At 54.0% G+C, this 16,913-nt stretch overlaps 1 protein-coding gene across 1 annotated transcript in view; it reads left to right on the top strand.

Moving 5' to 3' along the window:
- Positions 1-9,087: 9,087 nt before the first annotated feature.
- TESK1 (testis associated actin remodelling kinase 1) overlaps positions 9,088-16,913 on the top strand; it is a 37,703-nt gene continuing 29,877 nt past the window's right edge. Inside the window, exon 1 of the mRNA XM_035100660.2 lies at positions 9,088-9,290. The gene's annotated coding sequence lies outside the window, so the exon portion shown is untranslated. The remainder of the gene's footprint in view (positions 9,291-16,913) is intronic.

The following is a 16,913-nucleotide window of genomic DNA, read 5'->3' on the forward strand; positions in this document are numbered from 1 at the left end:
GAGAAACAGGCAAGGGGGGCCCAGAGGTATAATGGGCACTCGGCTGGGCTGTGGGGAGGGGGGCTTGAATCCAGGTCTGAGGAGGAGGAGGAGAGGAAGCCGCCTTGCATTCATTGCAAAGGGACAAACTGGCCCAATAACTGAAAATGCCCCTCATGATCCTGGAATTGTACAGTTGCCTCCTTCTATCTCCTGAGATGAAGTGTGACCCGTAATGTTGTGGTTTTTATTTTGTGATTTTATGTTGCAAACTGCCTTGAGATCTACGAGTATTGCCGGGGGGGGGGGGGCGGGAATACAAATTTAATAAATCACCCCCACCGCCGTCGTCCTCATTGGCCTGACTGGAGTCTGGGCTGAGCTCAAGGTGATGTCACCTAGCCGAGTGCCCCCTGAAAAGGTCAGTGGAGAGATACTGTGCCCAGACCCTTCTTGGATCTAAATGAACCTTGGCTGGAAGAAGCACTAACAGGGTGAAGAAGATTCAACTGACCACCCATCCATCTATTTGTCCACCCCCACCCCTGCGCTGCAGCCAGGACCACAGGCTTGCTGAGCCAGCACATGGGCCCAGCTGCGCATGACGACTCTGATATTCCCAGGCCCAGAAAGGTCATGGAGGCAGCCTTGGTGGCGAAGGAAGGAAGGCTGCGTGCGGAGAGCCTGGAGGAGTCTGTCTGCAGTGGGCTGGTGCAGAGGGTGGGGAGAGGCAGCTCCTTGAGAAGTGGTGCTGAAGCACAAGCGAAGCTGCCATGGGCAGGCCCTCCAACATTGCTCATGTGAAAATAGGGGTGTCCCTTTCCATCATGATAATTTGACTATTTATACCCCACCCATCTGACTGGGTTGCCCCGGCCACTGGACAGCTTCCAACACATGTTGTTGTTGTTTAGTCGTTCAGTCGTGTCCGACTCTTTGTGACCCCATGGACCAGAGCACGCCAGGCACTCCTGTCTTGCACTGCCTCCCGCAGTTTGGTCAAACTCATGTTCGTAGCTTCGAGAACACTGTCCAACCATCTCGTCCTCTGTCGTCCCCTTCTCCTAGTGCCCTCAACCTTTCCCAACACCAGGGTCTTTTCCAGGTCTTTTCCAACATATAGAAAAACCTAATTATACATTTTGAAAAGGCAGTCCCTATACTGTACAGGATTGCCTTCAGGCGGCTCGGGGGTCAGATAACTCCATACCCTCCAACATTTCACCCACCCACCCTCCCTCCCTCCAGGGCCACTTGCTGGAACAGCCAGAACAGGGAACTGGTTCCAGAGCTGATCCTAGAGTTGTTTCTTAAAAGCTTTTACGTATTGCGATTAAGAAACGCGAGATAATTAAAAAAGCCCTTGAAATGGGTACTTTGTTGCCCTGGGAGATCAAGTGCCCAGCTGCTCTTCTGGGCTAACAGGTGCAGAGCTCACCTTGCCCAAAGGATCACAGTGGGGAACTGCCACCTGGGACACAAAACTCAGCTGGGGGGGGGGAGCAAATGCCCCAAACCTCCGTTGTGGGGAGTTTCTCTGGCCTATTTCCCTTGTGAGCAGTTGCTTCCCCCCCCCCCCCCGGCAGAGTGCCCACTTTCCAGAGAGAATTTGACTATCCTTTTCCAAGTAGCCAGACTTTCCAATGCTATGCAGCAGCAGCAGCTAAAAACTTTGCCCTTTTGTATTTGTACCACAGGGTTGGGGTTAGGGCTAGAACCCGGTGAAGCAACCTCCTGAACCCTGTCATGTAATAATAATAATAATAATAATAATAATAATAATAATAATAATAATTTTTTATTTATACCCCGCCCTCCCCAGTCAAAACCAGGCTCAGGGCGGTTCACACCAATAAAATTACAATAAAACATAAAAAGCAATTAATTAAAATACAGATTAAAATACAATATTAAAATTTAAAATGCAGCCTCATTCTAAATAGTCCATAAATCCAAGCCATGAAGGAGGAAAACACAGGGGTCAGATTAAGTCCAGCCCAAAGGCCAGGTGGAACAGCTCTATCTTGCAGGCCCTGCGGAAAGATGACAAATCCCGCAGGGCCCTGGTCTCCTGGGAAAGAGCGTTCCACCAAGTTGGGGCCAATCCTGAAAAGGCCCTGGCCCTAGTAGAGGCCAATCTAGCCACCTCATGGCTCGAGATCTCCAGAATATTGTTGTTTGTGGACCTTAAGGTCCTCCGCGGGGCATACCAGGAGAGGCGGTCCCGTAGGTACGAGGGTCCCAAGCTGCATAGGGCTTTAAAGGTCAAAACCAGCACCTTAAACCTGATCCTGTACTCCACTGGGAGCCAGTGCAGCTGGTAAAGCACTGGATGAATGTGATCCCGCAGCAAGGACCCCGTAAGGAGCCTCGCCGCGGCATTCTGCACCCGCTGAAGTTTCTGGGTCAGCTTCAAGGGCAGCCCCGCGTAGAGCGAGTTACAATAATCAAGCGTGGAGGTGACCGTCGCATGGATCACTGTGGCCAGATCAGGGCGAGAGAGGTAAGGGACCAACTGCTTGATGCGGCGGAGATGGGAAAATGCCACCTTTTGTCTGACATGGTGTGTGGTTTGCACCCGAGAACGAGACGTAGGGCATGAGGCCTCTGCCTGGGACCCGGGCGGAGTGCTCCTTTCCCAAGCCCAGACTGAAGCCATTTTACGGCGCCTGAGAAGACCTTTCGCTTGGGCGGGCCGTGAGGACAATTGCCTCTGTCAGGCGAAATGGCCGAGGGTCAGCAGCGGGTGAAGGGCAGCCGTCAATCTCCCACAGGCAGCCCTTTTCCCAGCGCTTGCGGCTTAGTGGGGTGGAAGAGGCAGGCCTTGGCTTCTAAGGAGCCTCAGGGGGACGGGACGGGACGGGGGGCTGGCATTGCCAAGGGAGAGACTGCAGCAAAGGGGGGCATGACCCTCCACATGGCTCCTGCATTGCATGGCCTTTCTAGGAATGTCTTGTCCAGGCCGGACACCGATCTAGATAAAGGAGAGAGAGAGAGAGAGAGAGAGAGAGAGAGAGAGAGAGAGAGAGAGAGAGAGAGAGAGAATGAGCATAGGCACCAATTGAGACATAATTGCTGAGGGGTAGAGCACCTGCTTTGGGTGCAGAATGTCCCAGGTGCAGTACCTGCTTGGCAGCATCTCCAGGTGGGGCTGTGAGAGGCTCCTGTCTCAAATCCCAGAGAGGCATTGCTGCCAGCCAGTGTAGACATCACTGCGCAAGTAGACCAAGGGTCTGATTCTGCATAAGCTTTAGTTTAGTTTAAAACCTCATAGCGGAATGTAAAATTCTAAAAGAAGAGAGAGTTTTTCTTTGACTAATAGCTACTAGTTGGTTTAAACTATATAAAGAAATAAGCGGTAATATATAGGAAAAAATTAGGGTAAAAACTTGGATAAAATAAGAAAAACAGAAAATCAACTGAAAGTGGAAATAATCAATGCAAACTATAAGGAAGACTAAAGAAAACAGAAGAAAGAAGAAGGGAAGTCGATTGGGGGGGGGGGAACAAGGGGAAAAGGGGAAGGGGTATATTTTATTTTCAGGGTGTATAATATGGGTTGTTGTTGTTTAGTCATTTAGTCGTGTCCGACTCTTCGTGACCCCATGGACCAGAGCACGCCAGGCACTCCTGTCTTGCACTACCTCCCGCAGTTTGGTCAAACTCATGTTCGTAGCTTCGAGAACACTGTCCAACCATCTTGTCCTCTGTCGTCCCCTTCTCCTAGTGCCCTCAATCTTTCCCAACATCAGGGTCTTTCCCAGGGAGTCTTCTCTTCTCATGAGGTGGCCAAAGTATTGGAGCCTCAGCTTCATGATCTGTCCTTCCAGGGAGCACTCAGGGCTGATTTCCTTAAGAATGGATAGGTTTGATCTTCTTGCAGTCCATGGGACGCTCAAGAGTCTCCTCCAGCACCATAATTCAAAAGCATCAATTCTTCGGCGATCAGCCTTCTTTATGGTCCAGCTCTCACTTCCATACATCACTACTGGGAAAACCATAGCTTTAACTATACGGACCTTTGTCGGCAAGGTGATGTCTCTGCTTTTTAAGATGCTGTCTAGGTTTGTCATTGCTTTTCTCCCAAGAAGCAGGCGTCTTTTAATTTCGTGACTGCTGTCACCATCTGCAGTGATCAAGGAGCCCAAGAAAGTAAAATCTCTCACTGCCTCCATTTCTTCCCCTTCTATTTGCCAGGAGGTGATGGGACCAGTGGCCATGATCTTGGTTTTTTTGATGTTGAGCTTCAGACCATATTTTGCGCTCTCCTCTTTCACCCTCATTAAAAGGTTCTTTAATTCCTCCTCGCTTTCTGCCATCAAGGTTGTGTCATCTGCATATCTGAGGTTGTTGATATTTCTTCCGGCAATCTTAATTCCGGTTTGGGATTCATCTAGTCCAGCCTTTCGCATGATGAATTCTGCATATAAGTTAAATAAGCAGGGAGACAATATACAACCTTGTCGTACTCCTTTCCCAATTTTGAACCAATCAGTTGTTCCATATCCAGTTCTAACTGTAGCTTCTTGTCCCACATAGAGATTTCTCAGGAGACAGATGAGGTGATCAGGCACTCCCATTTCTTTAAGAACTTGCCATAGTTTGCTGTGGTCGACATAGTCAAAGGCTTTTGCATAGTCAATGAAGCAGAAGTAGACGTTTTTCTGGAACTCTCTAGCTTTCTCCATAATCCAGCGCATGCTTGCTATTTGGTCTCTGGTTCCTCTGCCCTTTCGAAATCCAGCTTGCACTTCTGGGAGTTCTCGGTCCACATACTGCCTAAGCCTGCCTTGTAGAATTTTAAGCATAACCTTGCTAGCGTGTGAAATGAGCGCAATTGTGCGGTAGTTGGAGCATTCTTTGGCACTGCCCTTCTTTGGAATTGGGATGTAGACTGATCTTCTCCAATCCTCTGGCCATTGCTGAGTTTTCCAAACTTGCTGGCATATTGGGTGTAGCACCTTAACAGCATCATCTTTTAAAATTTTAAATAGTTCAGCTGGAATATCATCACTTCCACTGGCCTTGTTATTAGCAATGCTTTCTAAGGCCCATTTGACTTCACTCTCCAAGATGTCTGGCTCAAGGTCAGCAACCACACTACCTGAGCTATAAGTTAACAAATGGAAGGTAAAATGTAATTGAAATGTAAGATGTTAGTTGTGTGTAAAAAATTAATAAAGATTATAATATAAAAAAGAACAGCTTTGACTTGCTTATTTTATTTTAATCTATACACCGCTTGATTGTAAGCCAACAACCTCAAAGCAGTTTATGGAAAGATAAAATGTGGAAATGAAGGAAAATTTACAATACTTTAAAATATACAGAATGCTAGAAACCCAAAACCAGTTAAAATTCAGAATCAGAAATAAGCATTTCTAAGCATCTGGACCGGCTTGTCTAAACAAGGATGTTTTCATCAGGCACCAAAAATACAGTGAAGGCACCTGCCTGAGATCACTGGGCAGGGAGTTCCAAAGTGGCCTCACACTAGACGATCACGTTTTTAGTAGTGTGGATTGGGCCTTAAGTGGCAGCTGCAGTGGTATACCGCATATGCTGAAGAAAACGGTCTTTCCTCTGGCCTTGGAGATATATATATATATATATATATATATATATTTCGGGGATCTACTTTATTTCTTTGAACACAATTTCCTTTAAACTGTTTTAAATGCTGCATTTTTTACCGTGTTTCTCCGAAAATAAGCCATACCCCCAAAATAAGCCATAGTGATAGGCAGTTTAACCTTGTACCATACTTAATTTTTTAAAAAATAAGACATCCCCTGAAAATAAGCCACCGTGGTTTTTTTTGAGGAAAAATAAATATAAGAAGGTGTCTTATTTTTGGAGAAACACAGTATATTGCTGTAAAAAGATACACAAAGAAAACACTACAAAAATAACAGTACAAAGAAAAATAAACACACAAAATCCAATTACTTATTCCTTTTTCTCTTTACATTGTATATAGGGACCCCCTCGGGTTCCCCTCCACTGTGGTTCTTGGTAAACTTATATTTTTAGCAATTTCTGAATCATTTTAATTACCTTATATAATCTTATTTTACTTCTTTCTCATAACATATTCATAAATTCCACAGTTTATTTTCAGCCTAATTCTGATCTTAATATATTACTTTGGCATATATTTTTAAATATAGCTTAGAATCTTTCCATTCATCTTCTACTGTACTGTAACTTGCCCTGGGACCTTCTGGCAAAGGGTGGGGAAGAGGCAGGACCACCCTCATCCCCATAGAACTTGGAGATCGGCAGGAGATTCGGGGCAGGCAAACGGAAGTCATTTTCCCCCATGCACCACACAATTAATTTATAGAATTCACGGCCACAAAAATGTGATGCTCACTCATGGTCTAAATAGGGAATGAGACTAAGGAGGAGCCTCTGCAGCAGACAGATGCCAAAAGGAAGCCCCCAGGCCAGGCAGGGCAAGGAGCAGCCCCCCCATCTCCCCCAGCAGCCCCTGACCTTCAGAGGCATAGGCTGCTTTGATCAGCAGTAGCCACTGACCATCACGTTGACCATGGATCTGACCCCTCCTTTGAAGCCACCCAAGTTGGTTGCCCTCACCACAGGGGTACCAACTTGAATAAAATATTGTGGGGGCCCAGGTAAGCCCCACCCTGCATAACTGATCACATGACATTGATGTGCGCACACACACCATGTGAATGGGAATGCCCATCAACTTTGTGGGGGTCCAGCCCCCTCAAATATTTTATTGGCCCCCACATCCCCCAGTAGTTGGCCTATATGCCTCACTGCATCTCAGGGAAAGGGGTCCTTCCTTCCTTCCTTCCTTCCTTCCTTCCTTCCTTCCTTCCTTCCTTCCTTCCTTCCTTCCTTCCTTCCCTCCCTTCTTCCTTATGCCCTGGGTCAGAAGCCCCCCACCCCACCCGCCAGCCGCCATGGCTCTCAACAGCACATTTCTTTTTTTTAAATAATAATAATATTTTATTAATTTTCAGGGGGGGGGAAATACTTAACAAAACACTAAACATAGTGAAGAAAAAACGGTAAAAAGGAAAAATACAAATACAAAAAACAGACAAAAAACAAAAACTTATACAACATTATGTCTTGTCTCCTCCCATTGTATATTTGGGACCTCCTCGGGTTCCCATTCCTGTGGATCTTATACACATTCCTAATTAGCAAATTCTATATCAAAATCTTAACCTTATAAAAAACTCCTTCTTTTCCTCTAAATAACATCTTCACATATTCCACAGTTTTATTTACAGCTTCATTTCTAATCTAAAATATTACTTTAGCATATTTTTTAAAATACAATTTAAAATCTTTCCATTCTTCTTCCATCGCTTCTTCTCCCTGGTTGCGGATTCGTCCGGTCATCTCAGCCAGTTCCATAAATTCCATCACCTTCATCTGCCACTCATCAATCGTTGGTAATGTTTGTAGCTTCCAGTACTTGGCTATCAAGAGTCCCGCTGCAGTGGTGGCATACATAAAAAAAGATATATTCTTCTTGGGAATGTCCTTTCCTACTATGCCCACTAGGAATGCTTCTGGTTTCTTAACAAATGTGTATTTCAACACTTTCTTAAGTTCATTGTAAATCTTATTCCAGAAGTCATTCACTAGTGGACATGTCCACCACATATGGTAGAAAGAGCCTACTTCTTTATTACATTTCCAACATTTATTATCATGGTTATGGTAAATCTTTGCTAATTTTACTGGTGTAAGGTACCATCTATACATCATTTTCATTATATTCTCTCTTAATAAATTACACGCCGTAAACTTAATAGTCTCTTTCCATAATTTTTCCCAGTCTTCCATCATAGCACATTTCTTTACTTAGACTTGTATAGTGGGAAGGTACCCTGAGGGTCATCTAGTCCAACCCCCTGCAATGCAGGAATTGTGCATTTATTCATTAAAATACATACCGCTGCATCGTATCAAACTGGTATTACGCAATTAAACCATAAGAAGGTTGAAATGTTAAAAATGCCTGAGGGGGAGGAGGAAGAGGAGAGGGTCTGGGGTGGGGTGGGATACTTCCCGCGGGCGGGCCCTGACGCGGGGAAGGCATCAAGAAAGAAGATTCCACCTAAACATTAGGAAGAACTTCCTGACAGTAAGAGCTGTTCGGCAGTGGAATTTGCTGCCAAGGAGTGTGGTGGACTCTCCTTCTTTGGAGGTCTTTAAGCGGAGGCTTGACAGGCATATGTCAGGAATGCTTTGATGGTGTTTCTTGCTTGGCAGGGGGTTGGACTGGATGGCCCTTGTGGTCTCTTCCAACTCTAGGATTCTAAGGCACAAGAGGCGCTGGTCTCTATGGGAGCCAAGCGACCCTCCTATCCGCGGCGAGGGCGAAGAGGAGCCTCCCTGTCCCGCCGCAGTCTACCCGAGAGAGAGAGAGAGAGAGAGAGAGAGAGAGAGAGAGAGAGAGAGAGAGAGAGAGAGAGAGAGAGAAGCGGACGCAGCAGCCGAGCGTCCCTCCCTGCGAAGCCGTCGGTCGGGCAGCTCCTTCTGGCGCCCGCCTTTCTTTTTGCGGAGCTGCCGGCCGGATTGCGCTTCCTCTGCTGCTCGCGGGGGGGGGGGGGGGGTCGGGTCAGAGTCAGACCAGACCAGACGGGAGGGAAGGCCGAGGGGCAGCGCGCGCGGTGGCACCGCCGGGCCGGAGGGCGATGTGCCCCGCTGCGGTGCGCGTCCGTCCGGGGCGCTGCAGGGCGGCCCTTCCGCCGGGGCTGCGCGGCTCGTGCCCGCGCGGCGGCGGCGGCGGCGGCGGCAAGCGAGGAGTTAAGGGTGGCCCCGCCCGCTCCGCGCCGCGCTCCGCTCCGCCTCCGCCGGTGCCTCCGCTCGCTCCGGGGCCGCCGCAGACGAGCCGCGATCGCCTCGCCACGCCGCGCCCGGAGCCCCCGCCGCCGCCGCCGCCGCCCTCGCTGCCCGCCCGCGCCCTCCGGCCCGCGCCTCCTCCCGTCCGGCCCTTGAGCCATGTGAAGGGGTCCGGGCGGGGGTGCTGCGCTGCATTGCAGGCGGGCCGTCCGTCCGTCCGGGCGGCGATGGAGCGGGAGAAGGGGGCGGCGGGGGTGGGGGCGGGGGTGGGGGTGGGGTCTCGCCGGGCGGCGCTCTCGCTGCGGCTGGACGAGGCGGGGGCGGGCGAGGGCGGCGAGGGCGGCTGGTCGGGCGGGGGCCGGCTGCGGCCCTCCTCGTACCGGGCCCTGCGCAGCGCCGTCTCCACGCTGGCGCGCATCGACGACTTCTACTGCGAGAAGATCGGCGCCGGCTTCTTCTCCGAGGTCTTCAAGGTGAGCGGGGGCCGCGCGGGAGGCTGGCGGGGGCCGGGGAAAATTTGACAGCCCCGCGCTGGGCTAGCGTGTCCTCATGGTGGGTGGGCCAGCCCTGTCAAGACCAGGCTGGGGGGGGGGGAGTGGCACCAGAGAGGCAGGGGGACCCCCCAGCTCTGTGCCACTTGTGTCCCCGCTGGCCCGCTGGTCTGGGCCAAGCCCTGTCGTGACAGCTGGGAGGCGTGTTGTTGTCATGACAGGGCCTGGCATGGTGCCCTGGCACAGGGTGCTTTGTTCTTTGGGGTGGGGAGAAGGTGTCTCTTCTGGGTGCCCCCCCCCTGTCAGTGTGCGAGTGGGAGGGTACAGCTCTCTGTTGACAGCCTGGGTGAGGTGGGAGGGGACGGTGCCAAGGGGCAGGGCTGGCATTTTTGGGCCACTCCGGAGGGCGCAGCTGGGGCACACTTGGAGAAGCGGCACCCCCTCTATGAGAGACAGCATGTGGGCGCTGCCCTCTTGCCCCAGATGTGGAGGCTGGGGGTGCCCTGGGGCAGAGAGGAGGAGGCCCGCCACTTGGGGCAGCATGCATGAGGCCTGGGTGAGCTGGGCAAAGGATTTTGAGGGGGCCAGAAGGTGGAGGCACCCAGTGAGAGACAGGAAGGCAGAATTCGAACGGGTGGCTGGGTTGGTGCCTGGTGGCTGGCAGCAGGAGGGCTGCCCCTCTGTCCTCAGGGCGGGCGAGGCTCCCGGGGTTCAGCCTCACCCTTGTGGGCCCCTGGCACGAAATAGCTGGCACAGTGCCACTTCTCGAGGGTCAAAACACCTTCCGTTCGCATCTCCCCTTCCTCGGGAACTTGCTCTGCCACGCGGCTCAGAGCATCTGCCTGGCGTGCAGAAGGCACAACCTTTGTCCCCAGTGGCGGCATCTCCAGGAGAAAAACATGGTGAGCCATTGCTGCCAGTCAGTGCGGGCAATACTCAGCCTGGTGGACTGTTGCTCCGACTCTGTGCCTGAGCCTTTCTCTCTCAGACTCTCAGCTGCAGCGCTGGCCTACCTGGCACAGGTTGTTTGTGAAATGCTGTTGTCCTCTGAGGTGGGAGCCAAAGGGGGCAGAGGGTGGCCCTGGGAGAGCCAGGGGGGTCTGTCCTGCCCCGGTGGAGAAGGAGAGTGGGGCAGGGTGGGGAGGGGAGGATGCTCCCTCTTCCAGAACAGGCGAAGTCTCTGCTGTGCCCGCTCTTCTCTTGTAGGCCCCCGAGTGACTGGAGAAACTCTGCCTGGTCAGATCCATCCCTCTGGCCCTGGGGCTCCTCCAGAGTCACCGACGAGGTTTGGGGCCCAAAAATGGCCCTGACTGGCAGCTGCTGCAGCCTGGGAGGCCTCAAAACCCTCTCCCCACACTTTCACCCCCTTGGCAGCTGCCTGCTCAGGGCTTTGTGCTCCTCCGCTAAATGAGGGTCGCATTCTGACCCAGGAGTGGTGGCCCGCTGTGTTCTTGACTGGCCACGTCCCTCGCAAGAGGCCTCAATGCAGGCTGAGACTAATTTCCGCCGTGACCTGACCCTGAGCACCGTCCAGCCTCCGGCTGGTCAGCTGGCCCTCTGCCTAGGTGCAAACTTCCAGGAGAGATTCAGGACACGGAAAAGGAAGCCCTTCTTCACACAGGGCATTGCTAAACTGTGGAACTCCCTCCCACTGGAGCCAGGGATGGCCACCCACTTGGATGGCTTTAAAAGAGGATTTATGGGAATTTCTGGAAACCCGACGAGGGAAGAGGCTTCTGGTGCTCAGATCCTGCCTGCTGGTTTCCACCTGGGGCACCTGGAGGCACCCTTTGGCCAGACCCAAGGCTTTTCTCTTGGTCTTAGGAGAGCCCTCCTTGCCTGCGTGCCAGTGCCACTTGCTTGCCCTCTGGCTGCGTGGGGAGGGGGACCCTTCCACCTGCCAGCCTCGGTGCCCAGGAGGAGGCCCCTCCCTTTGCAGCCCCCCCCCCCCCGAGGCTAAGGAGGGCGCTTGGGCAAGAGCCACCCTCCCCTCCCTTCCCAGGCCTCTCCTGGCCGGGCTCTTGGCACTCAGCCCTGAAGGTGTCCCACTTGTTGTTCTCCGGAGCGAGCAGTGCATGCTGGGATCCTGCCATGCCCGCTGCTGGCTGCCAGTTCTTGGCAGGACTTTGGGAAGGAGCAAAGGGTGCCCAGGCAGGGGAGGAAGTGGGAGGGCTCTCGGTTAGTCTGGCAGCTGAGCTGCGGGGAAGGGCCAAGGGGCAAGGGGCAGCCGCTCAGGAGACTGCACTCTGCACGTGTGTGTGTGTGTGTGTGTGTGTGTGTGTGTGTGTGTGTGTGTGTCAGTGTGTCAGTCATGCAGAATCCCAGGCAGGGCCAGTTGGGCCGGCGAGGGCTTTCCCTCGGCTCCTGAGTCATCCGGCCTGGCCTTTCCAGCTTCTCTGCTGCCAGGCAGATGCCGCCCGCTTTCGGGCCAAGGACAGAGCGAGCCACATGTGCTCTGTGTTCCTCGGAACAGCCTCGCCCGAGGCTCTCCCAGGGAGGGCGGGCAGTTCTGCCGTCCGGTTCTCGCCAAGGCCAGCCCAAGGCATTTTGACCCGTGAGCTCATCTCGGCCGAGAGGGCAGGCTAGGGTGCCACTCTGTACGAATCCTGGCGCCCTGAACTCCTGTGTGTGTGTGTGTGTGTGTTTGGGCTGCCCCCGGAGATTCTTGCAGCTGGTCTCCCTGGGGGGATTTGGACCCAGGGTGGGCTGATCACCCCGTTGGGCTGGCGGCTTTGTGGGGTCCTGGCCATCAGGCAGCGGAGGAGGGCAAGGGGGCAGCCCAGGAGGGTCTCCACTCACCAGGACAGATCCAGCGGCTGCTGCCGATCCTTTGGCCTTTTCCACCCCAAATTCCCCCACAAAGGCAGCGGAGGCTGGGCAAAGGCCCTGCCGCTTCTCCTCTGAGGGTCCTCCAGAAAGGACTTCTCCTCTGCAATTCCAGGAGCAGCTCAAAGCATCACATGCACATTAAATTGGCAGATACAGGGGTGGGGGTGTTTATTTGGGGGGTGAAACTAGAAGAAGTTCTTTGGGGCTGTGAAGGCCCCCTAGAAAGCCGCCTAACCTGAGACGTCTCTTCCTACGCTGAGCCCCAAGACCTGCAACCTGAGAGCAGCCGCTCAGTGACGCAGAGCAGGATTTGCCAGCCTGGCGCCCTCCAAATGTCTTGGACTGCAGCTCCCCACTTGATGGGATTTGTAGTCCAAAACAGCGGCAGGGCGCCCGGTTGGCAGAGGCGCTGGGCGCAGGGCACGCATTCCTCTCTTGGGCCTCTCTGAGCCAAGTGCATTTGCTCCTTGGCTGCATAATCCTGGCACTAAGGAGGACATTCTGGGGCAGACCCCTAAGAGGAGGCTGGACTAGATGACCACTGAGGTCCCCCTCATCTTGGTTCCACGAGAGGCAGGCTGGCCCCGGCCTGCATTGCGCTTGCCAGTCCAAGGGGGGTTCTTTGGTCTGATTCCCCCCCCCATGTCTCCTGGCACTGATCCTGAGCGCCTCGGTCTTGGCTCCTGCCGGCCAGCGCTTGATTCCAGGAAACGCCCTTCCTTCCGTCCCTCTCTGGGTCACTCCTTGGCCTCTTGCCCTTCCCCCACTGAGTGGGGGTGCTGGACCCCCCATGCCTGGGCTGCTGCTCTGTGTCTCTGGGCCAGTCCCAGCTTGCTAAAGTATTTTGTAAATATTGGAAGAGATGCTCTGGAGCAGGGACTTGTGTTTGGGGTCTGGCGGCTGCCTTTGGAGTCAGGAAGGAGTTTTTCCGCTGTTGGAATTGGCCAGCGTCCAGGCCTGGGCCTTTCCCGACCACTCACGGCTTGACTTGCTCACTCGAGTCACCTGGAGGTCTCTGCCTCTCCTTGCTCTGGGTGGCTTGGTAAAGTTCCCTGGCACAGGCTGGCTGGGATGGAGCGATGGATGGGCAGATCCTGCCTTGGGAGCAGGGAGGGGGGGCCTTCAGGTCTCTCTCGCCCACCCCCAACTACCCAGGGTTCTGCCTGGAGGTTTTCTGCACAAGCTGTGCGCAGGGTTCCCATTTGTGGATTTGCGTCTGTGCGTGTTGCGCACGATCACACCGGCATTTGCTGAAGGGACGCCGTGGGGCTTGGAGGTGCTGCCTTGCAGCCCTGCCAACCTCGCAAGGCTGGCGTTAGCCCACAACAAACAGCGAGGGCTCAGCCCTCCGCCTCCAGATTTGGAAAACTGGAGCAGAAATGAAAGCTGAGGTGGTTGTTTCCATCATCCAAGAAAGACAGAAAAATCAAGTTGTGATTTCTGCATTGTGGGGGGTTGGACTAGATGACCCCTGGGATCCCTTCCAACTCTACAAGCCTATGATTCTGAGGAGTCAAAGGAGGCTCCCGGCAGAGAAAGGCATTCACAAACACCCATGCACTGCACAACCTTTGACCCCCCAGCCCCCCTGAAGCCCCCCAGCCCCCCTCGATGCCTGGGCCAGAGTTCTGGGTCCCTGGGGTCCCCAAATGTCGCTCGGTTGCTGCTTCCGACTGGGAGGAGCGCCCCAAGTTGCCCAGGCCTGGCCTGGCCTGGCGGCTGTGCCCTGCGCTGCGTGTGCCCGTGGGCTGGAGTTTGGTCTGGAGGAGGGCAAGGCCTGGCGCAGCCTCTGCCGTCTTGAACGCTGCCCACCCACCCACCGGCCGGCCACGAGGAGTGGGCTCGGAAGCCATGGGGTGGGTGGGGAGGCCCAGCTGGGCCCCAGCTGCTGCCGGGAGGTGGGCGGCGGCTGCAGCAGCAGCAGCAGACCGGTGGAGCTTGGCTCTGGGAATGTGCCCGGATTGCAGGCCTGGTGCCAGGAGATGGGAATGGCGGGGAGGGGGGAGAGTGGGTGGCATTTCTGCAGGAATCTCTGCCTGCTCCTCTCAGAGCTGGAGAACATCAACAGCCCCCCCCCCCCCCGCCATGCACAGAGGAGGAGGAGCAGCAGCAGGCCAGCTCGTGACTCCTGCCTGCCTGCCTGCCAGCCAGCCAGCCAGGGTGTCCCCAGACCGGGTGCCATTTCAGATTCCCCCCCGCCAACGTTTGGAGTGTCTTGCCAGGGACCCTGCCCTCCTCTGTGCCAGGAGCCGCTTTGAGGAGCAACCATTGGCCTCTCAGCATTGTGTGTGAGGTGCCCTCTTGGAGGGCGGGGGACCCCCCTCCCCCACTCTCCCCTCCCCCAGGCAGACTCTCCCAACCTAGCCTGATGCCTTTCATCTCCTTCCTGGCTTGTGTGGAGGGATTATTATTAGGGTCATTAGAGGGGAATTAGAAGCCAGCTAATCTGAGATTGCCCCTGCTTTGCCCTGGCGGGCAGCCGAAGCCACTCGGAGGGTGCCCACCCACACAGAGGCACCCAGCGGGGGGTGCACAGCAGGAGGCATGCATTTTGGAGTGGGGTGTGTTTGTGTGTGTGTGTGTGTGTGGAAACAACCCCTTGTGATCTCTGGCCCGCTCTGCAGGGAGGTTCTGTGCGCACACCTCTTTGCAGTTTGGGCTTTTCAGCTGTGATTCCGGCATTGCAGGGGGTTGGTCTGGATGACCCTGAGGGTCCCTTCCAGCTCTACCATTCTAGGATCTCTGCTGACCGCAGGACCAGACGGAAGAAAGCGAGGGGGGAGAGACCTGGGTGGCTTTTGCGGCTCCTGCCGGTTGCTCCCCTGATCTGGGGGTCCCTTTTTCTGGGGATTCCCCCTACCACCCCTGGCTCCCTCCATGCTGCCACTTTGCCTCTGGCACCCCACTAGGAAGGTGCCAAGGCCTGCAGGGCCACAGAAGGACTTGCCAAAGGTGGGAAGCCCTTCCTGAGCCGGGAGGACTTCTGAGAAAGCAGCAGGAGGGTAGAAGCCGTGGGGTTGGGGGGTGGCCGTGGGTCTTGGCTGAGGGCCAGCCAGACTGGGGAGGGGCCTGAGATTCCCAGCCAGCGCAGGGGCTTCCACCGCCACTCTTCCTGAGCCCAGCCCTCCTCTGTTAGCTGCTGCAGCCTGGGCACGGCCCCTGGGGGGTTGGGGAAGCGCCACCTTTTCTTTGTAAGAGAAGCATAGAACCGTAGAACTGGTAGGGACAAGGCAGGAATCTTGCCCTTTGGAACTCCCTGCCTGTTGACTTCCGGGAGGCGATTTTTGCTGCACCCTCTTTTCAGCGCCTGCTAGAAACAGGTTTTGTTTTGACAAGCCTACCCAGAGATTGAGAAGGTTGCTGCCAGTTTTAATCCATTTTTATTCCGTTGTTATTTTAGCTTTTGGAAAGTCTTAAATTATAGCTGTCTGTTGCTATTGATCATTTTATTGCTTAATCTTTTTTTGTAAACGGAGGCTTTCTTAAACAAACAAGTAGTGTATAGATTTCATGAAATAAAGGCAGAATGAATTGACACAGGAAGCTGCCTTGCACCGCCCACCCCCTGCCCAGTAGCGCCTCCTCTGGCGGTCGGAGACTCTCCCAGGCCAAAGAGCCTGGCATCCATTCCTTCAGACAGGGGTGAGGGTTGCACCCGGGGCCCTTCTGCGGGCAAAGCAGAGACTCTCTTGCTGGCCTATGGCCCTTGAGCTGCCCTCCAAGGCACACTCTGGCCGCTGGCCCACTCAACCTGGGCATCTCCAGCTCTGACTGGCAGCAGTGACTTTGCAGGGCTCCCCGGGGAACGAGAGGTACCCCTCACCAGCTGGAGATGCTGCCAGGGCCCAAGCGGTGTGCCAGCCAAGGGAGGCTCTGCCCTGTCCTTGCCACCCTCCACGTCTATCAGCGGCTGGATCAAGCCAGCTGTTCATCAGGTTCTGCCATGTCCTGGTTTCAGAAACAGGCTGGGCTGGGCTGGGCTGGTATTTTTCTGCTCGTTGCCAACGCCAGTCTGGTCGTAATCAGGTCAATGCAGGCTGGAGCTTGGGCCAGTGGTGGCAGCGGTTTGCGAGCGTGTCGGAAAGTGGCGGAGGTTTTTAAGCAGAGCTGTGGGCCATTCTTGAGCTGTGATTCCTGCATAGCAGGGGGTTGGACTAGAGGACCCTCGGGGGTCATAGAATCATAGAATCCTAGAGTTGGAAGAGACCACAAGGGCCATCCAGTCCAACCCCCTGCCAAGCAGGAAACACCATCAAAGCATTCTTGACATATACCTGTCAAGCCTCCGCTTAAAGACCTCCAAAGAAGGAGACTCCACCACGCTCCTTGGCAGCGAGTTCCACTGCCGAACAGCTCTTACTGTCAGGAAGTTCTTCCTAATGTTTAGCTGGAATCTTCTTTCTTGTATCACCTCCTCTGGCGGTCAGAGGCTCTCCCAGGCCAAAAAGCCTGGCATCCTTTCCTTCAGACAGATGGTCGTTCTGACTCTACAATTCTATGATTCTTCCTCTGTGATTTCTGCATTTCAGGGGCTGGACTGGATGGGCCTCCTCTGGCCTGATCCAGATTCAGGCCTCTTCTGATGTCCTTATTTTGCCATCAGGGCTGGAGAAGCACCAGGGACAGGTTTGAAGTATCTTTCAGACTGTTGCTTCTCATCGACAGCGTTTTCTTTTTCGTGTCTTACCATCTTTTCCTGGTTTGTCCTCAAACGACAACCCAGTAAGGCAGACCATGCCTCTTTCTATTGCATGAGCAGAAGAAAACAGAAACTAT

This window comes from Zootoca vivipara, chromosome 11 (assembly GCF_963506605.1).
Source record: "Zootoca vivipara chromosome 11, rZooViv1.1, whole genome shotgun sequence".
NCBI classification, from domain to species: domain Eukaryota; kingdom Metazoa; phylum Chordata; class Lepidosauria; order Squamata; family Lacertidae; genus Zootoca; species Zootoca vivipara.